Source organism: Cheilinus undulatus, linkage group 1 (genome assembly GCF_018320785.1).
Source record: "Cheilinus undulatus linkage group 1, ASM1832078v1, whole genome shotgun sequence".
Taxonomy (NCBI): Eukaryota; Metazoa; Chordata; class Actinopteri; order Labriformes; family Labridae; genus Cheilinus; species Cheilinus undulatus.
Window position 1 is genome coordinate 34,331,885 of NC_054865.1, and position 24,570 is coordinate 34,356,454.

A 24,570-nucleotide genomic window follows, 5' to 3' on the forward strand; every position below is an offset into this window, starting at 1 on the left:
GATGCAGAAGCTGTAGCAGCACTGCAGCACTACTCAGAGTTTTTAAAAGGGCCCAGGCCACTGCTAACATTTTAAATTACATCTCTGTCTATTGTGTTGCGCTCAAGCTTATGAGAGGCTCCCCAGGGCTCCTTCATTTTCCCAGAAACTCCCTCCAAGGCTCTTCAGGTTAACATGCCCACTTTGACTATCAGATCAATAGTTTTAAATGACTTCATCACACCAAAGAGGCAACTTTCTGGAAGAATTGGTCCCACTGTTACCACTTGACAGGCTTGTTTTGTTGCAAAGTCTAGTCAAACATAACTAGTTGTTCACAGAAATTGAAAAAAAATCTATGATCCAACCCAGCTGTAAAATTTGTTATCATTTGCACATTTTATGTAAACTGTTTAGGAAATTGAAACAACTGGATGAGATGGATTCTAAGAGGTGTTCAGTCACAAAAAGGGAGTGATGGGTTTCGCCACAGTAGCTGTGGTGAGAGGTGAAAAATCCCTACTGATATGGCACGGCCTCTCTGCACCTCTTTTGTTCTTACTGGACGTGGGGTGATGTCAGTTCACTCCCGAGCCTCCCTAAAATGCCCCCAAAGCCTGGCCAGCTCCTGAGTGGGAGTGTGTAATCGGTCCTGGCAGAGTGCTGGTTAATGGGGGGCACAGGGCCATGGGTTGGAGATGTATTCATGTGCGTGGCGTGGCGCCTGGACCCAGGGTGACACTTCTTCATTCCTGCTGCCTCAGGCCAGGATTAGGACCGCGGCCGGCCTCACAAAGCCAGCCGTAATGCAAAATCATTTTCATATTAACCTCGTCTCTCCTCCCTGGGCCTGACAGTGGACAGGCCCTGCGCTCTTTGGTGCTCAAATTATCCTCAATTACTGGGGAAAGGCCAGGCGAGGGGACGTCACCTAACCTTCACCATCTGTTAGGTTCAAAGCGTTAGCAGTCGGCCAGCCCGCCTGTCTCCTGCCTCCCCTGACCTTTCCGCCTCGGCCAGCTACTGCTTCTTACACAGAGCAGCCCCCCAACTCTCCAACCCTCTGCTCCCTCCCGGCCCACACAAGACCCGCCTTCTCTGGACACAGCTGGGAAGTGCATGTGCACACATCACATTAAGGGGGAAAAGGTTATGTCACGCTTCTTCTACAAAGATATGAATATTCAAAAGTGTGCACAGACTAAGGCCAAAGCCGTGGCAAGGCAGAGGTTAGGTCAGACTCCAACCGATAAGCCGGTTTGTATTTGAACTGAAAGCTGCTTTAATTGGCTATGAAATTAAATTTTATTTGAGTGGATTTCAAATAAAATCCTCTTGTAAATTGTCTGGGCCAGTCTTCCTTTTAAGGGTCATGTATAACAATATATTTTAGGAACTCATTTTTTCTTAGTAAATCATTAGTTAAAAATTTTTTGTAATAACACTACCTGTATTTCTGCCAAAATTGTCTTTTTCCATTTCATATCTGCAAAATCTTGCATTTTTTTAAAAAGATTCCTTACTTTATGTAAAAAATACTTTTTTTTCTTGTTCTTTTAGGATCTTGCAGAAATGTTACTTCCTGTCTTGTGCTTTTATTGACTTTCCTCTTACATATACTGCAAAAGTTGCCTTTAATTAAACATTCATCTATATTTGAGATTGTACTTGTGAAATATTGAAGAGCTCTTATTTCTCGTATAGTGAATGCACCTCTTAATAATGCAGACAGTGTTTTCTGTTTGTTTGGAGCCTGTGTGTTTTAGCAGTTGCACTGTGTCCATTTGGATTTTCCAGTCTGTCTGGCCACTCAGGAGGCCCCCTTTTCTCAGGTCATCTGGCAGGACCTGATGGCTCTAAAATAACTTTTAATAAGTCTGCTGAATAATAGATGGAGTGTTGGCTAAAATCAAGCTAAGAGAGGAGCAGAGCTGAGGACAGCAGACAACAACCACGTCCCAGGCACTTCCTTCACCATCATCATCATCATGACCATCAGCGGCAACAGCAGCCGTGCTCAGTCTACGGTCTCACCTCCTCTCCAGACGCACAGACTCTTAGAGGTCAGAGATCATGGACTTGACCTTGTGGCCCCCAGGAGAACATTCACTTGGTTTGGGGTATAATTTGAGATTTATTCAGCAGGAGGCCCCGTCTCTGGCAGCATTATGCCTCATTATCCTCGGGTCCTCTGTGATCATGGGGCAGAGCCCAGGGCAGACGCATCAACACTCCATTTTACTTACACCTTCACAATCCCACAATCAATACCTCCAACTGACAACATTAGTCATTTAAATATGTCTTAACTGGCCTCAACACAAAATCATTACTGCTTCAGATTTACCTTTACTGCCAGGATTGACAGGCCCAATGCTGTTTTATTCATGTGTTATTTAGATTAAATTCACAATTATGTCATTATTAAAATATCATGAAAATATAGGACAATTTAAATTGATTTAACACAGAAAATATATTAACAAAATAATTAAATAAAGGCCTAAACCTGCCTAGAAAAATGGTAAAGAGCCAATTTAAATATATTACTTGGATTTTCTTTTTTTCCCTCCTTTTTACAGTAAAATTTCACATCACCAAACAACTACCTCATTATAAAAAAAAATACAAATACAAATATCCATTTTTTTAAATAGTCATTTTGACTGTTTTAAATCAGAAATTTGTTATTATTAAATCTGTGTGGAGAAAGCAGTAAATTTAGCATGAAAATTATGCTTACAGGGGCCAAAAAATACATCTAAGGCCTAAATGCAGCAGGCTGTGCAAATTCTCATCACTTTCTGTCTAAAAAGGAGTGATATCTTTCAGAGGCAGGCTAAAAAAGAGTGATCATTTCCATTATGTGTGCTTCACTCTAAGTGGGTCCCTGTGGAGGACAATTTTGGAGAGATCTTTCCTGATAAGAAACAAGCCCCGCATGCATTAATATTACATTAGAGGCAGCATCACAGAGCCATCTGCTCAGTCAGTCAGGTAAAGAGCTTTTCATTGACATCTCCTTATCATGTTAATATTACGCTCATCAAAGACGACGACATGGTGGAGATAGAGGGAGGGGGGAATTCGGGGGGGGGGGGGGGACAAAACGTGCAAAATTACGGATTATTCTTATGAGAAGTCTAAAAGCAGGAACAGACAATAGCGTGGTTATTTAGGTCACATATTCGCTGTAATGCACAAGAAAGAGACAAATGCCGCAGGAAAGGCGTCGTTTGCGTGTGGGAGTGTGTGTGTCTCGGTCGCAAATATGACATGCATGGCCGGTCACACACAAACACACACTCAGTTTCTATCTCTCACACACTCAGAGAAAGGAGAGAGTCGTCAGTGGCAGCAGCAGGAGGGGTGTAAATCTGCAGCGAGAGGGAGACAGGTGCAGAGCTCTGCTCTCTATACTGTAGCTTAAATGCATTTTAAGTCCATTCTCGGCCCACACTGCTCCTTTTTTATTCCAATGAGATTATTTTGGTGTACGCTTTTGTTGGCGCGTGCGCGCGCTGCAGCAGCGTGCGCCTGTTTTAGAGGGCGTTTTATAAAGTACAATAATGGCAGACAAAAAAAAAGGAGAAAAGTAGGATATTGTTTTAATGATAACGTGTTTGAGGTTGGGATTCTGGCACAGTGCCATCCTCGTGCAGAATTAACTAAATCTCGCTCCTCCAAATACGTGTCAGGTTAACAAAAGGCGGAGCAGGCCGGGAGGGACGAACGGAGAGAGGGAGGGAGGGAGGCGGACGCGTGCCAAACTTTGTCACTCTCATTTGAATGTGAATAGTATTTACCAGTGAGAGCTGCTTACAAGGACCCCGTGTGTACAATACACAAGCAACCTCCTCCCCTGAAGGATTTTTCAATTAACCACCCCTCCCTCCTTTTTCCTGCTAATCGGGGCTAATTAGGCTTTATCGCGGGGTAATAGCTTGTATTAATTGCCTCGCGGGCCAACTGTTGAGGAATGCGGCGCGTGATCCAATTGAATCTGACAAGTTTATTCCGTCTATTTAATATTCATTATATTCTAATAGGACACTTGTTAGAATGGAGACAATTAGGCCCATCATTGCGAGCAACAGGCCTATGTTTTATTCTGAAAATATCCTCCTTATAAAGCCTAGTGGAATTTAAAACTAATTGAATTAATATTTTTTAAAAGGGTACACAAGCCTTTGATTTTACAAGGCACACTTTGATATAAATTACTTCAAAGACAAAAGGGAAAAGGAGTCTTTTTTGGCTGATATTCAAGCTATTATTTTTAAAAGACGGCAATGTTTTTCAAAATAAAGCGCCACTTCAGTGCGATAAAAGGCCTTTTGTTTATACTCTACAAAAACAGCCCTGTCCGCCTTAGAATTAAAGAGGCAAAATAAGTTTCTTTTAATTTATTTCATGTCAGATATCCAAGAGAAGTTCTAAATATTAATCTGACATCAGGCAAGATTTTTGTAGACCTAAAATTGGCAAACAAATCATATTTAGACCTGCCACAATCAGACGTTTCACATACGTGAGTTTGTTTTCAAGTTTCATCCCCAAACATCATTTATTTATCCCTCACCTTCGTCTCAACTCCCTCAGAAAGAAAGAAATAATAATGTTTATTTAGGCCTCATTATGAAGAGTTACCTTCAGTCATTCAAACACCAAAGGGATTTCAAACATGACATCATAGTTAGCGCGCGAGCTGACATATCGTATAGATGCTACAGAGGATGGGGCCTGTAGTCTTACATAGCCCCCAAATTGATGTGCAACTAAAATAGAAACCTCAAACATCAATGCAGGATGTAAATGGATCTACTCGCGAGGAGGTTTGATCATTAATCAATTAACATTTGTGAAACAAAATAGTCCGTGTTCGGGAAAAAAGCACACCGCGGAAGCAGACGAGCGATCATCTTTGTAAAGAGCATGTGAAATAATTATTGCCCCGGTGTTTCTATTTATACTGCTTACAGTAAGCTATTAGCCTCTCCTTTGTGCCATCGCATCCATGAAGGGCGAACAGAGGCCTAAATGTGAGGCGGGACAGTAGAGGAGGGAGAGTGTGGATGAGGGTGATGGTGAGTGCGGAGGTGAGGGGGAGTAAACTCACCCTAACTTAAGCCCCTATTTGATTCTTATATTCCACATCACTTATATTCAACACTGAATATTTTATAGGCCCAAACAGCCTCACTGGGCTGACTATGTAAATGCAAGGCCTCTTTAGAGAAACGTTTAAAAATAAAAGCCTTTCTGAAAGTCATCAATTTCATTCCGGATATTTTGCAAAGCGTCAAGATGGTGGTTTCATTTTATTGTCACATTTCAAGTGTAAATCCACAGCCAATCACATGCATAGCACCATTTGAATAAAAGAAATGCGGCATATTTATTTTAAAGCAAACTGAAATAAATAAAATAGGCTACATAAATAAAAGGAAAAATATTCAGAAGGCGGTGGATATTTGTCCCCATCTCTAGAGCCGGTAAGCATCTCTCTCTCTTTCTCTCTGCGGCTGGGTGTCACAGCAGTCACATGGAGGCATATGGCTCTCAGCTGCCCCCCACCCCCCCTCAATGTCTAACCCCCCCCAACCAGCCCCTGAAGTTCAAGGTCTTTGCAGCCAGTGACCATTAACAGAGCCGGGGGACACAGACACAGCGCGTGCTGTCTGCACGTCTCTGCAGCACCAAACAGGCCAGTCCAAATCAGCAGCATAAATACATTATTTTCATTATTTTTTCGCTGTTAAAATTGACTAAATGTTTACCTGTGATAGATCTGAGATTAATTTAATTAACTTAACTAAACATTTATGATTTTGATTACATGTTCAAACTAAACTAAAAGGCCTATTTGACATAACCGGAAATGCAATCAAGAATAAAATATACGTCGGTTATTTCAGTAAAAGCGCATCTTTACGGAGTTCAAGGCAATTTAAAAAAATAAAATGTTTGATTCACTTTTGAGTGCATCATTTTTTACTAAAGACAGCCTTGTCGCACATTTCCTAAAAATAAATTAATTGTGCACGTGCCTCAGTTAAAGTTTTTCTTTTTATTTTAAATAATTAAAGAAACAAAAAACAGAAACATTAAGGACTTTTAATCTTCACAGATAAAAAGTTACATTTATATTTGCACCGGAACTACGTGTCATGAGGCCCTAATTATGTTTACTTAAATACTCAAAGGAACTGAAAAGTTTCCAACGTTAAAAATGTTTGAAATGATTTTCTTAACTTCAAAATATACACGCTGTGTGGTTAAATTGTGAAAAAACTCTGGGTGCAGTTTAGAATTAGCATCCCATACTAACAGCTAATAAACATCATAAATGTTGAATGATGTATTTAATTTATTTATTTATTTTTATTTTACCTTTATTTTGCAGGGAAAACCCTAGGTGAGTTCAAACATGTCCTTTTTAAAAGTGTCCTGGCCATGACAGCAGCAAACAGAGTTATAAACAAAGAAAGAGCAGTCATAGACAGCAAACAAAATGCAAGATATGTAGTCTATGTGCCAAGAGACACAGGATAACAATTAAAGCAGCAAATATTTACACAAATCATCCACATTTGTAAATTAATCAAAGCATCTGCAGCCAGGTGTGTCTGCCTCACCTTCCTCTTGAAAGTGTCCAATGAGATCAGTTCACTGAGTTTCAACTCAGAGGGAGCAGCAGATTTAAATGCCTTTTTCCCACATCAGGTCTGACCTTTGGGACAGACAGTAAATATATCATATTTATGGTATGGTGCCTGCAGAAATTGTACACTATTTCTGTTAAGTAAGGATATCATACATGTTATGCTTGTTTGTTATAATACAATTGTTCTTTACTAATTGATTTTAACGTTATTTTAATGCCACATCTGGAGTTGTTTGGAGTTAGAGGATATTGGATTGCTGAAGTGTAAAATGTTGCTTTCAGAAATGAAAACTGTTTTAATTGTATGTGTGACCCCCTTTTCCAACAGATTTGTGAACTAAATTGCACATGAGCTGCTTATCAGAAGTGCTCCAGAAGCTTCAAGAAGAATAAAATGTGCAGTTTCTCTGAACTTATTTATTCAGATAGATATATATAATGAGGGGACTTGTATCCTAAAAAATGTATCAAATAATAAAATGACTGTAACAATAAAGAAAATATCATTAATTAAATGCCCTAACATTCTAATTTGATCCAAATTAATAAAATAAGCTTCAGGCTCTAAAAGATGAAACAATCTGATCACTTTAGACAAAAATAAGCCGCCTCATCATTTGGAAATTTGTAACACCACACACAGACCCCCATATGTTTTTGTCATGCCTCCTAGTTGTCTTTTTTGCTTGAGTAGAGACCACTTTGAGTATCCAGAAAGAAGAAGATAAGTACAGGAATAAGAGGAAGATGAGGATGAAGGAGTAGAACATGAAATGATGAAGAAAATCGTTGAGAAGAAACAAAAAGTCAGGATATCAGGTGGTCCCAGGTGTCTGCAATGACATCTGAATGGACTTCCTGCATCTGCATAGTAGAAGAGATCCTGTTTCCTCAGAAAGTCTCTTGATGAGAGACAGGTCATGACCAATAGCCTCTGTCTGACACGTAATTGGTGATATTGATTATAGGTTATCATATGCTGTAGACCATTTGGAAGATAATGCTGCAGGGGTTCATTTGTCAGCCGTTAAGCTCTTGAACTGGTGATGTACGTGTAAATTAAGTTTTAAACAACTCCTAAAAGTCTCACCTATCCTCTAATAGATGGACTGCTTAAGTTATACTACAAAGCAGCACAAGAGGCGATGACAAGTGGCTACTCAAAGGGACCCAGATGAAGTCCTTTGCAAAGGCTTCAGAGCAAAACCCATCAGGAATTCTTTTGCTGACCCCTTGGAAAAATATCCCATCATCTAAAAATGAAGGTGACATTTACAGGAAACACCTTTTCCTCCTGCTTCAGACCTGTGAAGTAGCTGCTGGCCTACAGGAATCTGGAAGTTGATGCAGTATGTCAATCAAAAGTAATTGGTAAGGGCAAACTTGTAGAAAAAAGCCACTTTGAAATGAAACTAGAGCTTCCATATCAGTCTTTGACTCTGTACTCCTTGTTTGAACAGTAAATATGCCCAAGACTGTTAAATCAGCAGTAGATCTGATTGCATAGCAAGAAGGAAATGCCCCATATTTGGTTAATAACTGTAAAGAATCGTTGTTTAAGAAGAAGGCAGAGTCACACAGTTTGAAATAGAAGTAAATGTAGAGTTTGAAGTTTTAGTTGTTCAAGAAAATGAAGCATATCTATTTTTCTCAAACTTATTTTCATGCATTTATTATTTAAAAAAGGAAAGACTCCAGTAACCACCTCAGGGCATAAAAAAACAATGTTGCAAAGCAGTCCAACAGTTAAACTGCTTCAGGATCATCACACAGTTTGCCACATATTTTGGTTTTCATCTCAGCAAGGAATAACACTTCAAATACACAAAATCATAGCAAAGAGAAACGCTGTAACCTTTGAGAAAGTCGATCAGAGGCGATCAGAGGTGCAGAAGCACCTAGTACAGCCCAGAGCAGTAAAGACAACCCACTTCAACTTGAAAAAAAAAAAAAAAACATGACATTTGCCACCTCAGAGCAGGAAACGTGTCTCTCTAACTGTACACCTGTAAACCTGCAAACCCACACAATGGAGATCAAAAAGGGAAACCAGGCTGCAAACACTATTAAAAGTTACTCAGCGATGAGCATGGAGTACATGCTGTGTGCAGTGTGTGTAAAAAGTGTGTGTGAGAGAGAGAGGGAGAGAGAGAGAGAGAGAGGGAGGGGGAGAGAGAGAGAGAGAGAGAGAGAGAGAGAGAGAGAGTGAAGAAGTGAAAGTGTGAGTGAGGGCTGGTCAGCGGATCAGTCAGTCAGTCAGCACAGTGAAAGAGAGCAGGGCAACATGGGTACCTGTTCACAGAAGTCCGGTGTTGGGATCAGCCCTCCAGCTTGGCATGCATTAATTATCCTCCAAGAAAAAAAGATGGCCACTCGATCGACTCGCTTCCTGACCTGGCACTCCTCCTATACTGTCCCACAGTCAGAGGAAAGGATGGATGGAGAGGAGCAAGAGAGAGAAAGAGGAAGACGAGGAGAGAGAGACAGAGAGAGAGAGAGAGAGAGAGAGAGAGAGAGAGGGAGAGTCAGATCCACTACTGCCCTGACACCATGACTGGTCCACGTGAGATTGATCACACACACACTGAGGCCTCTGCAGTGACAAGGGGGGAACTGCCAACGAGTAGCATGCTTTGTCTAGCCCGGGGACACGCACACGTACACGCACGCGCTTGCATGTTTAAAAGATGCGTGGACCCGTGCGTGAGCTGACAAACACACATTCACTGCCCGTATCCCTCCCACACTGACTCATGAGTGTAAGTCATATTTTCTATTTTAAAAAATAAATCCATCACTTTCCTGAAACAACACTCAACATGCCTTATACTACTTTTTCTTATTCTGTCATCCACACTGTGAAAAGGATTGTTTTTTTCTTTCAGAAGGCCTGATTTGCATTCACACGCTGCCCCCTCCCTGCACATCTGCTCAGCAGTCTGATGCCTGTTAGGTGGCGGGGGCAGCTGAAAATGGACAGAGAAATAAAAAGGGTCAAAAGTCTGGCATTGAGAGGCGAGAGGACCGTGATTACGCACAATAGACAATAAAAGACATGCATATGAGCGGCGGCAGTGTGCCTGGCCTCTGCACCTTCAGGGAGGACAGGGTTCACTCTAATCTTATGAATGCCTTATGCACACAAACACACTCAGACATACAAATGCAGCAGAAAAAAAAAACTATTCAGCAAGTGCAAAAAAGCTATAAAATTGACGATCATATATGATAAATACACACTCTTTACATAAAAAAGGAGTATGTTTTATGTTGCCATATAACAGAAGAGGGAAAAATTTTATTTCATCCCACCCAATTAAATTTCCAATCAACCTTCATCAATACTTCCTAGCTGAAATCAAAAGATTGTCCCAATTTTACCATCAAATTTTGAAGCTAGGGTACTGTGAATATATAGTATATTACTCATATAGAAAATATACTAAAAGTTCTTTTTTCATTATGTACTATAAGCTGCAACATTTCAATCCACATGACAAACACCTTCATCATGGTACCTCTATTCATTTCCAGTAAAATCATAATTGACTACATCCTTCTGTTGCAACCATACTGTAAGTCAAATCAACATGAAATAGTAAGATATAAGCAGTGATGTGATGTTGAAAATCAATTTGCATTCCATTAGCTAAATATAAAGGCAGGCAGTTGAGTCGTCACTTCTTAGAAAAATCACATTTCCCAAATCAAGCGTCCCCTTCAGCCATCCTCTCCTGTCACTACAGAGGGGCCGTCTCCATCAGCTGGCCTCTATATGCAGATTGATCCAGATGGACATGGCATCCAGACCTCCTGTCCCCCTACAGACCCTCTGGCTGAACTTGACTCCCAGGACTACAGATGGGGAGGGAGGGACCCTCACCTTTGGTGAACCCTGCACCCCGACACCCTCACACCCTCCCTGTGCAGCAGACTGAGCCATCCATCCAGTCTCCCAGTATAACCCCAGATTGAATTCAGGCCGCTCTCCCAGCAGCTATCATCACAGATATAGCTGATCAATACCGGGACATTATCACAGAACGCTTCCTCAAACACAGTGTCAACAAGCCAGCGTTGGCCGGGGAGTGTGTGTGTGATCACTGAGGTGGAAAGAAGCCGCGGCCGGGTGCTTACGCCGAGGAGCCTCAGAGAGGAGAACCCTTTGAGCAGAGCTTGAACCCTGGGGGGCTGCAGGTCTGACTGGCTCTGGTGCTGAGCATGCTGGGCTACAACTTAAAAGGAGATCAGAGGGCTGTACCTCAGAGCAGCAAAGCCCTCTTCCTCCTCATCTCGTTTTCTTCAACAGCACACTCAGACTGCACATTTACTCCAGACTTTAACAGACCAGGGTACGGTTCACTCTGATTACTAGACATTACAATCAAATCATCAGTGCACAAAGTACAGTAAATAAGGCAGATTTATGCAAAAAGGTAGTGCTGATTGACCTGTAAGTGAAATGGACTGTCTTCCCAAAACTGTCTTGAAATTTTGGTTTGCAAAGCAGCTCAATTTAAGAAAAAAGAGGGCCTAGAAATATAAGGATTCTCAGCCTTTTTAAAATAAAGTGTCTACTCAAGAACAGGTTATTTGGAAATACTCCACATTATTTAATGTCCTATGCAAACACTAGGTATAACTGAAAAGATGACTTAAAAGGCTTTTCTAATTTTTAGCATGTTAGAAGGGACCTGAAGGAGAAAACTTGGGCCTAATCGTGGGTGTAGTTTGCATTCTACAATTTGAAAGTTGTAAAATCAAAGGTTTGGGGGCTTATACTGCAGTGTATATGTTTTAATGTCTTCTTTAGCTAAATGATGTTTCAATGGTATATTTTTGAGTCTCTATATATGAACGATGCTCTACAAATAAACCTGCCTCACCATCTCACGGGCGTCCCAGCCTTTCGCTGACCCGGTGACACCAAGTGCTCAAATCAGTGTGCAGTCTGAGCTGTTGTCTCCCCTGCTCTCCCATAAGGCCTCCCCTGCCATTCTAACCTTGTTTCTGATCCAGCCCTGCTCTGCTCCTCCCTATACAACACAGTTTTTCCCTCTCCCCCTGGTAGGTGTCTCATATATGGGCCTTATCGGAGGCCCATCTTCACCACACAGCATTTACCTCACTGGAGCCCAGCAGAGAGAAAAAATCTGTATCTTCATCAAACACCAGTCAGCAGAGAGAAAAAAGGGGGATTGAAGGACTGCTTTATGAATTATTTAGATTAAAATCTTTCTCTTATTACCTATCCTTTCCTTCTGCCATTCCATTTTCTTCCCCTTTCTCTTTCTTTTTTGGTTAAATTTTAAAACATTTATATCCCTCTGTTCCTGAGTAAACGAGCTTGGGGCCGATTTTCCATTAAAAATAAAAGTTGAAGAGAGGAGGAAGGAGAAGAGGTATGTAGCTTGGTCGGTTTTAGTTTTTAGTCATCTTTAATCAGCCTGGCGTCTCTGTGCCTGGGAAGAAAAGAGTCAGATGAAACAACAGTGAATAGATTTTTTTTCTCTCACTAGTTTTCTTCACTCTTGGATGTTGGAAAGTTAAAAGAAAGACTTTCTTACCTTTTATTATTACTGTCAGCGAGTCCTTGCTCATTCTGACTTTGTTCAGAGGTGTAAGTAATTTTCCAACTTATTAAAATAATGATGCATTAACAATGTACTTGCCATTATCTTAGGTCAGGTATTTTTTGAATGGTGGATTCACAGCTGAGAGCCTGAGCATTTCTTTAATGATAGTCTGGCTGAATCAAAGAGACTGGCCTTAACCAGAGCCATGATCTTTTTTATTCCTCTTTTTTTCTATTACCTCCTGGTTTAAATTGCATTTATTCATTAGAAAAAAAATACATGAGCAGAAGCACATAGGCTTGTTTTAAAGGCACAAAAGCTGTGTTCACAAAAGTGCCTGATTTGAGAAAGCTGTCAGAAAGAAAAGATTGCTAAGCGAATTCAAAACAAAGCTTATACAACTGTATAAGCCTTTCAGGTTTAAAGTCAATGCTACAGCGCAACCTCTGACTTCTTCAATTAATTCAACACGAGATAAAGAAAAGAGGAATATATTTAATTGTCATAATATTTTGCGCAAAGAATATTGAAATCAGTGGGCTCAGAGGTCATTATAAAAATAATTGGGTGTATTTTAACAAAATCCTGAAAAGTGTCAAGGCTTGTATCAAAGAATAATTTCATAATTCTGCACATTTCGCACACAAAGCAAACAATAGACATAAAGAAGCTGCAGACCATTATTCAGGAAGACGACCTGAGTCTGACTTGCGAATATGTCCTCATCTCTGAAGGGCCATCATAACTAGACCATGAGAGCAAAGGTCACAAGGCCCCAAAGGAGCCATTGGGATCCAGTAAAAAGAACCCAAGCGCTCCATAGAGGGCACTCAGAGACAGCTACAAGACGAGCCAGACTGGAAGACAAGAGGTAGCTGCAGTTTACTCCACATACTGTCTGTGGTCTAAGGCTTGCTGTTTATGATGCAGATGTGATACACCAATGTAGTCATACATCCTGAGTAGTGTGTGTGTGCTTAAATGTGCTCTTAATAAAATATTTCTGGGGCTGTGCAGAGTCCTGGTCCCTGCGCTCATTAGAGGTCTCCGACCAGCTTGATATGTGGGGCTCTGCTCCATAATGATTTATTAAGGCTTGGGGTGGGGGGGTTTGGTGGGTCCAAACTGCCTCAGGACACTCCAACCACAGAGACATTTAAGGGTAAAGGCTTGGAACAGAGGGTGCCTCTGAACAGATTTACATCATCCAAGATGCATTTCAAAATGAATTATGTAAGAAGAAATGAAATACATAGGAGTTTCACTATTTTTTGCCGCCTTTTCCCCCAGCTCTTTTTTTCCCTCCTCCTCCTCCTTCTTCTTCTTCTTTCTGTCCTGCTGATGCTCTCATCTGTGTCGCCCTGAGGTAAATTCACGGCCATTTGCTTTATGCAGCACAGCACTAATGGACAGACAGGAGGACATAAGGGATAGTGTTTAAAAATGAATGGAAGAGAGAGGGTCAGATGTGCACAAACAAACAAGTCAGACTAATTCACAGGTGAAGACTGGACTGTGATGGGATGGGAGAAGATGGACTGGGGATGCAGGACTGATGAGATACACAGTTTGGAGTGCTGGTTTGTAAGTTCAGATGCTCTGTTACAATGCTGGTTCAACACATTTAGAGTAGCAGATACCTGGAGGCTGACTTAGCTGTTTGAAGGAATTTCACCTGTCTAAACCTACATATTACTGTCACAACTGTGTGGGTAGAGTTTTAATGCAGAATACCTACTTTAAATTGATAGCAGTTTTTTTGTAAATATAGTGTATTCAGACTAGAATGTATAATGTCTATTTGTTAGGGATTGAAAATCAGGGTAAGTAAGACATCTGCAAAGAGATATTATGCCCTAAGAAAGCTAACAAGAGCACTGGTTAACAGTCTGATTGCTGCTGTGGGTAGATGTCAGACAACGGCATTGATATTGTATTACAAAAATAGACTTTGAATATGACTCACATGCCAAAGGATAGGATCAGCACATGGATAAGGTAAACCACTTCCTTAACAAAGGGTGCCAAAATCAAAGAACAAAACATTTCTCACAGGAGCTTAAAGTTTTGTAACATTTTATATGAACTTGGTTTTTAAGCTGCACACATACCCAGGCTACAAAATACTACTTACACTGTCAAAAATGCAATATTCTGATTTTACTTAAATGAGGATAGTCCTTTAATAAAATGTTGCTTTGATAATATATTTGCTTTGTCTGAATCCCTCTTAAAATTAAGGGTCATCAGCCTGCAAACTGCCTTCTGCAAAAATATACTGAAGCCATTCAAATAGATCTTAAAAACTAGAGAAGTAGTTAAATAGATATTTGGATAGCGGACAACGACATGTGAAATTTTCTGCTCATAAATCTGAGTACATGATTAGCGAATGTGGAGCCCCACAAGGATCAGTTTTGGGGCATATACTTTTTAAATTTGATGTTAATTACAGGTGTGAAGTTAAAAAGTTATCAGTTTGTGTATGATATGCAGATGACACCATTTTTTGACAGCTTAAAAATTTTAGTAGCAAGTGTAGAAAATGAGGTGGTCTCACTGAAAACATAGATGGCAGTCATATTAAAATAGTTAGTGTAGATTTTTAGGTGTGATTGTATACTAACATGAAAAGCTCATAGCTCATGTGAAAACATAGGAATCTGAAAATATCTGTTTTTAAAAAAGCAATGTTTCTGTTGACATTCAAGGTAAAGGAGATTCTAACTTTATCATATCTTAGTTACTGTGTTGAAATTTCAGGTAACATAAAGATTATCAAAATAAAACAATCATTTGTATTGCAGAAAGGAGTGGTAAGGATTCTACATAATACAAATGACAGAGAGCAGAAAAACAGAGAACTGATTAAGGTAGAATGAATGAAATTTGAAGATTTGGTTGATTTGCAGACAAAAGTTATGTTCAAGGAAAACAAGTGGTGAACAGGATGCCAGTGTAGCTCAGTGGGTAGAGCAGGTGCCCACAAGCAGAGGATGTAGTCCTCCACGCACTGTTCCCAGGATTGATTCCCGATTTCAGCGTATGTTTGGTGCATGTCCTCCGCCATTCTCTTTCCCCGTGTTTCCTGTCTCTCTTCAGCTGTCTTATCCAAATAAAGGCAAACATGTCCAAAAGACATTCTTAAAAAAAAAGCAGAGAGAAACCAGATTTTCTGCAAAAGTAGTTTGTTTTTAGCTCAGATGATGAGGAACATAGGAGGAAATGTAATTTTAAGCATCACATTACACTTTAAAACATATTCATATATCCGTGGTTGGTGTCTAACTGTGGGATTCTTTTCAGAGTGATCTGAAGAACTATGAGTATGCACTGGTATAATCAAATGCAAATTTCACTTCAATCATTTTCAAATGAGTTTTAATGCATTCTTTCCATACTGAAATTCTTACATTTGTATCAACGTGTAAATTTAACCTTTAAAAGGAGTCGGAGTCAGAGGAGTTTGTGTTTCATTTCTTCCTTTTCATCAATTGATTTTGGTATCTACTAGCTTAAATGTGGGCAAAATTAAACCATACTGATTGAAACATAAATATATGTGTAATTTATTCAATAAATGTGGGTGGGTAAATATAGTTTTTCCTGTTAATATTATAGGGGATCTAAAAATGGAAAGAGGTTGGTGACCGCTACTTAAAATCGTGGGAAATGAGTGTACTGTAAAATGCTGTTAAAAAAATGACTTGTTCTAACTTCAAAATCCAAAATAACTCTTTCGCTTGTATGTTTCCCAGTTGATAGAACACATTTTAAGTTTTAAGTTATTTTTGTCACTGTAATCAAATTATTTGACAATCATCCCTTAATCTGCACTGGTTTCCCAGAAAGGCTTTGCACCATGAGTGAAGTTACCCACTCAGTTAGAGAACTTCCACCTGTGGGAACCACCTTCAACATAGTAAGGATGATGTACTGAACTCTGAACTCCACTTCCTGGAGTATTTTTATTCTGAGGTATTTTGGCATTTTGTCAGCTTTTCAGCTCATGTGTCTGGAGAATTCCGAGAGGGGTGGGTCATGTAAATGGCCAAACATGTAAATAAAGTATTCATTCATACAACAACATTGCTTAAAACGTTAAAAAATATGAAAGAACACCAGAAACTATCATTGACTTTGATACTAGTGAAATGCAATCTCAGCAGAAAAGACCTGGATGTCTTCTGAATAAGTATCAGGTCTCCTCAAAGCTTAGGAGAAACAAATATTTCTTGATATTTGTAAGAGTAGCACAAGATGTCAATGCTGTTAAAAGGTTTGTATAAGGTGAAAATATCAACTATGAGAGACAGGCAAGGCCTCTGTAGTACAGTGTGAACAGGTGAAGGCTGCTGTTGGTCAGTAGACATGAGAGCTGAGAGCTAGAGTGTAGTGAGTCATGGAGGCATCTCTACAGTGAAAAGCTTGGTATCCTCCACCAGAGGAAACAGGCTTAGTGGTTGGAGGATAGATCTTTTTTTCCCTTGCCACAGTTAATTTTCAAATCTCCAACATCCTATGGCTGTCTGTTTTTCCTCTTCTTCCTCTCTGTTTTTTTCTGCTTTTATTCTTTTCTTTTAAAATGAAACTGGAGCTGGGGCGGTGATAGTGATAGATGGCTCAGCGCTCTAACACTTTATCCAATCCGGCGCAGATTTCATCCAATAAAGAATCACTTGTGCACTCTCAAACTAAATGGAAGTCAGGCAGCGGAGAGAAAGGGGCTGCCGTGTGTTTCTGAGCTGCGAAAATCAAATTTTCTTAAAGCTACCGCAGCAGTGGCTGGCGGAAAAGGCAGCAACAGCCATGACTGGCCAGGGCCACGTCTGCACACACAATTTAATCCATCACAGAGCACCTGACACCATATCAATCAACCTTTCATCAGCATGCCCCCCGACCCCCCCAAAAAGAGGAAAAAAAACAATATTTCTATTCAATCACCTCAGACTGAACCAGGCCTTCAACCCACTGACCAATGGAGACGACCAGAAAAGTCCTGCTGTTTAGAAATCTTTTCACATGAAGAAAGCATAAAGTAGAACACATGTGCTCTTTTGTGTATGTGTGCCAATACACAAAAGGGTGGAGAAAATATTCTGAAATCTAAGTCCTTCCTTTTGCTTCACCATGAGGTAAAAATACACACATGGAAAATATTTTCACATTTAAAGTAAGGAAGCAAAAATGTGTTAAAAATACTTTCTTCAACGCTGTTTTTTCTTTCAAACTATCTAAGTGTTTTGACACCTCCTAGAACCACATGTTTAAAGTCAATGTTATTTCAATGATTGGTAGGACTGATAAGGAAGGAAACTTTCAAAAATATTCCAATTCAGACTACTAGTAAAACCCAGACCAAAAGACAAAGCTAGGTCCACTTCTTCAGGGCATACATTTAGAAGCACTCCTGAAGTGCAAGTCATGTTTATCTACTTCATAGGACAGGTGTGTGAGAGAAGAAGAAATACATAAAAAAGCAGGAAAACTCCTGCACACAGTCTATGTTGCAATGCTTTCTGCAATTTAAAGAATGCAAAAGTTTGACTGCCTTTTTTGTCATTGTATGGTAAAAGGGTCTTCATACAATTTGATTTTTACGTGTATCCTATGACTGTCAGACCAGAGTAGTTAAAAAAAAAAGGTTGTGATGACTTAAAAATCCAAAATAGCTATTTTGTCTCTATTTTCAGAGTTAATAGAACACACTTAAGGTTTTCAGTAAAGGGGACTCAGAGAAGTCCTGACCGTGGGAACATCCTCAAAATGACCAGGATAAGTCACTGAACTCTCTGGAAGAGTGCTTTCTGAGTTTAAGTGCAACTTTCAGTTTTTCACTGTAAGACTACGGAGTTTGGGGTTGTTTGGAAAAAAAAAGAGTTATGGTTAAAATTAAAATTCAAAACATTTATTTCAGTTCTGTTTTCTGAACGAATAGAATACTTTTTTAATTTTAAGAAAACAGTACTCATTCACTCTAAGTTTTTTTGTAACTGCACTCAAATTATTTGACACCCGCTTAATCTGCAAAGTTTTCCCATTAGACACTTTTGCACCATGAGTGAAGTTACTGACTCAGTTAGAGAAGTCCCATCTGTTAGGGCCAACCTTAATGTCCAATGGATAGTATGCTGACCATGATGGAAGAGGACTTCCTGGTTCAGTACCTGTCACTTTAGTTGGACTACTTTGAGTGGCATGAATGTTTAACTTTTAAGTGTGAGATAGAAATAAGGGAAAATTGCAGTGGATAAAGAATTTGTAGCTTTATGAAATACTTAAGCATGTTGATTGAGTTGGATTTAAACAGAATTTTGATGTAAGGAAAGTTTCCACTGTGTAGTTGAACTTGAAAATGTCAAGCTAACAAATAGAAATGCAAGTAAAACTGAGTGGATATAACTTAAAATGTCTAAGTACTTGCTATTGAATAAATACTGTTGTTTTCAGGTACTTAATTGTTTTACATTTAATTGTTTGAGTTCTATATATCTTAACTTAAGTCTACTAAACATTATTGCTCAGTTTTACAGTGTATCAAAGTCTCAAATTCTGTGACAACCCTCATAGAAATTATAACATGATTGCCAAACTTACTAATAAAGCATCACACCATTAACCAGGGTCATGGTTATCTTTTAATGTATTGTTGTGTCTCAATTGCCGTCACTTCCTTCATTGTTTTAAGAGGAAAAATGTAATTTAAGATTCGAGACTGTATTTTTATAAAGATTTAATATGGTGAGGTGAGGGATTACCTTTACAATTGTCAGTGGGCTAATCATAATTTTAATCATTTCAATTTTAACTGTTACTGTGTTTTTATAACTACTGATGCTTTGATAATGACTTGATTATTGTTTTCCCTATTTTTTCTTGGAGTTTTGATAAAACAAACTTTGTCTGGGGCTTTTTACCCATGCTGCAGATATAAAAAGTGTCAACATCATACACATTAAACAAAAAACATTTTAACACAAAACACTCAGTATTATTACATTATTTAAAAAATCGTGAAGATTAGGCACATTAGATTCTTAAAGTACCAGTGAATAAATGCAAACATAAATCACAGTCCTGTGCCAATCCTGCCTTATTTGCCATTATTTAAGAGCTTAGGCTCAGGGATACAATCATTTTATAACTCTTTGGTCTACAAGTCTGAAGCTCCTACCAGAGGGCAGTACCTTATACTCTGTTTAGAACATGAGATTGATCACCTACAGTCTAATTGGCCAGCCTAATAGTAGCCTGTTCAAAAAGGGTCTGCAGGGATGTGTGACTTTTACCTGCTATTAATTTTCATGTAGTCTAAATCCGTTGCATCAGTTTGGATTATAACTATACAGACGGGTTACCAAACCATGCTGGGATACCTGGGTATGCTCTTTAAGACTACCTGATGACATAAAACAAACTTCTGGTGAACATCATGAACTCTCAGACAACATTAAGAAATGTAACAGTTGATGTAATCTGCAGCACTGATTTTCTAACAATGTTATGGAATCTGTGTTGATGTTTGGATCCCAGAAAGAGTAGTTGCTCCTTCAGTAGTGGCAAACAGAGATCCAAATAAATAAATAAATTCCCCATCCTTCTTTAACTTTTCCTGTATGACAGTAAACCACCACCTCCCCACCTACACCCTCCCTCCCATCACTGTCCTTTGTTCCGGGAATATAGTCCCTCTAACCCCCTCTGTATCCCACAGGCTGTGGCTCCAGTGGCCTATGATTTATAATTCATAGGGGCCGCTTTTATATGGGACCTTAGTCTACCTGATACCCTGCCACCGGGCCTGTCCTGGGACAGTGGGAGGGGGGCTCGTCATTACGCCTGACACCGGACTTCTAACATGACACCCGCCTTCTTTGAAGCCCTGGTGCTGTATGTAAATTGGACATAATAATCTATTTTTTCCAGTCAAGTCACCGAGTCATATTCCCGAAATGGATGCTGTTCTATTTCTCCGGACGGCCATTTTGTTTCTATCAACTTCCTCTCTGTGTTTACTCTCATTCTTCCAACATTAACATAGTACTTTTCCTCACTGAAAATTGAACTTTCATTCCTCCACTTAAGCCTTGCCTATTTTCACTGACGTGTGTGTGACTTGTTTCTCTTTCTTCCTTCAGGACCTGTAAAGCTCAGGTCTCGGGGTATATCCACATTACTTCCTCTCTGGTTCGTTCTCCGCTCTGACCTCCCCCCCTGCATACCGTCGAGGTCTCCAACCCAGGCTGCGCTCTGTACTCGCTGCTCTTGGCCTAGGGCTCTGCTTGGCCTCCATGCTCCACTGGCTCCCTAAACCCTGCTGAGGCTCCAAAAGGCCAAACACTGTACTTGTTGTGGATGCCCCACCACCCACCAGTGTCTCTGGTGCTGCAGTGGAGGAAAAAGGAGGAGGTTGGAGGGTAGGGGAGGGGGGGTTAACTTGTCTGATTGCCAGCAGCAGCTCAAATGACAAAGAAAGAAGCAGCTCAGCCTGGATCAGACGCGTGTATTATTGTTGTTGTTGCTAAGTGCTCCTGACTAATTATTCCTCCCTCATTTGCAAACGGGGCCATGGCTCGTTTGCATATCAATAGAGGCCGAGAGGAGAGTACCATGTCAAGAAGCGCGGGTTAAGCGTGTGGCTAAGCTCAGGGAGCAAAGAGGCCATCATCCCAACAACAAACAGAACCCCCACCACCCACCCCAACTCCATGCCTCCAGAACCCACATCACTACCATGACACCCCCTACTGTGTTAGTCCAATAAACAGACGAAACAGAATGGAAGATAGGCTGTTGTCTGGGCACGGGGGGGGGGGGGGGGGTGACATAGCGAAGAGCTCTCTGTCAAATCAGCGGGGTTGCCCCTGGATTAGTTCAGTTGTAACACAACCCCAGCGCTCCACGGAGATCATTTAGGCAATTATCAGGAACAAGGCCGGCTGCAGTGTTGAACAGCTCACTTCAAAGGGGCCTACACCAGATGAACAGTTACAGCACACTGGTCAATTTCCATACAAGACCCCCCACCCCATCCCCTCCCTCCACCACTCTCCTCCTTCACTCACTCCTTCTCTGCGTATGCCTCCAGGCACTTTGACTGTGCTAATGAACATAACACCCCCCTCCCCAACCCCAAACACATACACGCTTACTCTCGCTACTATATGATGAGAAGTTCACGCTCTCCCTACTGTCCCTCTGACACACAAAGAGAAGCAGTAAAGGACAGCCAGCCTTACATCAACTGTGAAAAACTGAAGGGATTCAGATTCTGAACGTTCAGAATATTCCTTTGCAATTTATTACCATGATAGGGCGCTGCTGGGAGGGGAAGAATGCATCACTTTTAAAGTTAAATTTAGTATCTCTTCAGATGTTGGTGCTAAAGATTGAAGAGAAAAATAAGTGTTAAAGTGTTGGTTCAGATGCACAGTTTGAATAACGATAATGATTTAAAGTTTTTATTTTTCCCCTGTCAGAGAAATGCTTTTTGTATTTCACTGCTGGCACCCTGGTGAGGGAGTTTTTCTGCTGTAAGATCAACCTTGGTAAGTTGTAATAAACTGCTTCACACAAACCAAACAATACATCTACTGAACTAAAAGACTAGAGAATACAATATCCAATAATATCCAGCCCTATCTGAAATATCTAGCCCAAACTGTGGGTATTACATCTCTGTATCAATTAAATCTGATGGTCTTATTTGAACGGTTGAGATCACTCTTCAAAGGAGCCAAAGTCATTCATTTATTCAAGTCAGGTGACCCCACATCATTTTAAAAATTACCACCCTATTTCTTTATTGCCATGTTTTTCTCAAATTCTTGAAAAGCTGGTGTTTAAAAGATTAATGAAACACTGAGGCAAAAAAATAATATTCTTTATAATCACTAATTTGGCTTCCAGAAAAATCTCTCAAGTCTTTTAGCAACTCACTGATTGGATACATACGGCTTTGGACAATAAAGAACATGCAATCAGTGTATTTCTGGACTTTTCAAAAGTGTTTGATACTGTCAGGGTTGGATTTATGATTTTGGGGCCCTAGATGAACACAGGCATGGGCCCTTCACATCCATAGTTTTCCCCCTTTAAAATTCTTACTTGTCAAAATGTCAAAGAAAGTACTACTTTTAACTTGATGTAAAACCAACCAAAAATGACTTAGCAATGTTTTTGTATAGAAACATCCAGAGGAATATCGTCTGCCATTGGAATCTGGTAACCAAATGACAATGTTACATTTCAGTAACAAATGACAATCTTTATTTTTCCATTTTGGATTGTGTTTCTTTATTGGTCATGTTTTACTAACCAAAACGTATCAAAATGTGGCCAAATATTTGTATTTGATCTAAAGTGTGTATAATATGTATTATAAAATATTTGGTAAAATAACACAGCTACAGCAATGATGATCTTTTTTGGTATTTCTCTATAGAAAAACGAAAAAAGGTGTATTACATTTTATTTACATTTGATCATTTATGACTGTGACATGACCACTATGTAATATTTTAGATTTGAAATGAGTTTCTTAACCCCTTTTAATTCCAAGAATACTGGGGGGTGCAAGAGAAAGCGTTGAGTTAATTATATGTCTCCTAATCGTCTGGGGCCTCAAGCAATTAGGCCCCAAGCCTGCTTTTGCCTAATGGTAAAGTACACCTCTGGATATTGTCGAAAACTCGATTTTGCTTTCAAAGACAGTTTCAAAAACTATGTTCATAACAGAATTCAGTATGTTTATTTCAATGGTCATGATTCCAAGCATAATAAAATCCACTATGTTGTTCCTCAAGGAACAATGTTAGGTAGATAATATTGCTTGAGTGCAAATACAACTTTTCAGTTGCTTTTTGCAGACAACAACCATCTCTTCTTACAAATAAAGATTTAACTGGGTGCAGGAGGCCTAGTGGTTTAAGTGCGCCCCATGTACATGGTCAGGACATGGCATGGAAAGCTTCAATAGGAAACGTTTGAGAAAAGGCAGAGGCTTTGAAAAAAACTCGGAGTGTGATTGGATGAACTTTATCTCTGTCACATCTCTACGGGCCAATAAAAGCAACAAAACACGCGACATAGCAGCTATCGAGCTGCGCGTGCACAGCTACGGGGAATAACGCAAAACATGGCGACTATAGACATGGAAGTACTCGACTTTTGTTGTTTTTGAAAAGAAAACATCTCACTGCTGTTCTTTGTTCTTCTTTATCAAAGAATTGTTGTCAAGTTCTGATACAACTTATGCTTTAGCAGCATCCACGCTAAGCTCTTCCGCCATAACTACCAGCTCTTGCTGCTGCTTGTTTACGTCACGACTCTGCCGTGCCTGAAAGTACTGCCCCTCGTCGCCGATTGGTCCTGTCACTTTCTAACCGGGCTCAAACAGTTCAGATGGATTCGCCAGTGACAAACAAGGAAAGAGGCGTATCCATCTGCTTTGCAAGGTTAATGTCCTCTGCTATCAATAAGAGGGCATAAAAAGCCCCAAATAAACCTTCAAAAAAATAACAAATAAGGATTTAACATCTCTCCTTAGAGTACAACATCGAGATCTTTCAAAGTACTGTTAGTTGGTTTCAAACTAATGAGTTGTCATTAAATTAGGACTGTCAAAAGCTTAAAATCTTTAATTGCAATTAATCTCAGAGTTTCTGTAGTTAATCCCAATTCATTGCACCCTTTTTATCACATTTCAAAATTCTCCTGTTTTGCATTTTAAACTGTTGTTATGTCATTTCTATTTATTTTCTACTGTCTTAAACTCAGGGTTATTGTTTGGATACAGACCTACTTTTATAGGTAGTTAGAAGATTTTAATATGAACTTAACTACAGAAAAGTAAATTGTTATAGATTGAATGAAATAAGAGGACAGTAAATAGGTTCAGATGGCTTTGACTCGTTCACTAATCTGTCTGTAAATTTGTCAGTGAGACATTAAGCAGCGGTGGAGGACTTTTTATATCACTGTGGAGGCAGTGAAGGCTGACATGCAATAACCAAAGTGTAACCAAGTGTGTTTTTGATTTAAGTCATGCAGGGTTTTACCTCACCATCACACAGATTTCTTATTTCTGATGTGTTATTAAAAGTCCCTTGGACTGTGGACAATGTGTGGGTGAATAAATAAATAACTGTCATGAGTGATTCTTGTTTTTCCCACAGTAAGATATTTTTATTTTCAGATATAATGCTCAAATATTAGAAGAAGGCATAATATTCAGTACAACTGCCATTGATTCATTAAATTGTACAGAGAGGCTGCTCTACAATCTGACAATTCTCTGTAACTATAATTAAGGGTAAGATGTCTCAGTGAGCAGTGCGACAACAA

The 24,570-nt window shown here is 39.8% G+C and overlaps 1 protein-coding gene across 1 annotated transcript in view; it reads right to left on the reverse strand.

The window, feature by feature from the left end:
- The window catches only part of zfhx3 (zinc finger homeobox 3), a 460,260-nt gene that overhangs the window by 297,001 nt on the left and 138,689 nt on the right, over nt 1–24,570 (reverse strand). The window contains exon 4 of the mRNA XM_041786249.1: nt 8,939–9,052. The gene's annotated coding sequence lies outside the window, so the exon portion shown is untranslated. The remainder of the gene's footprint in view (nt 1–8,938; nt 9,053–24,570) is intronic.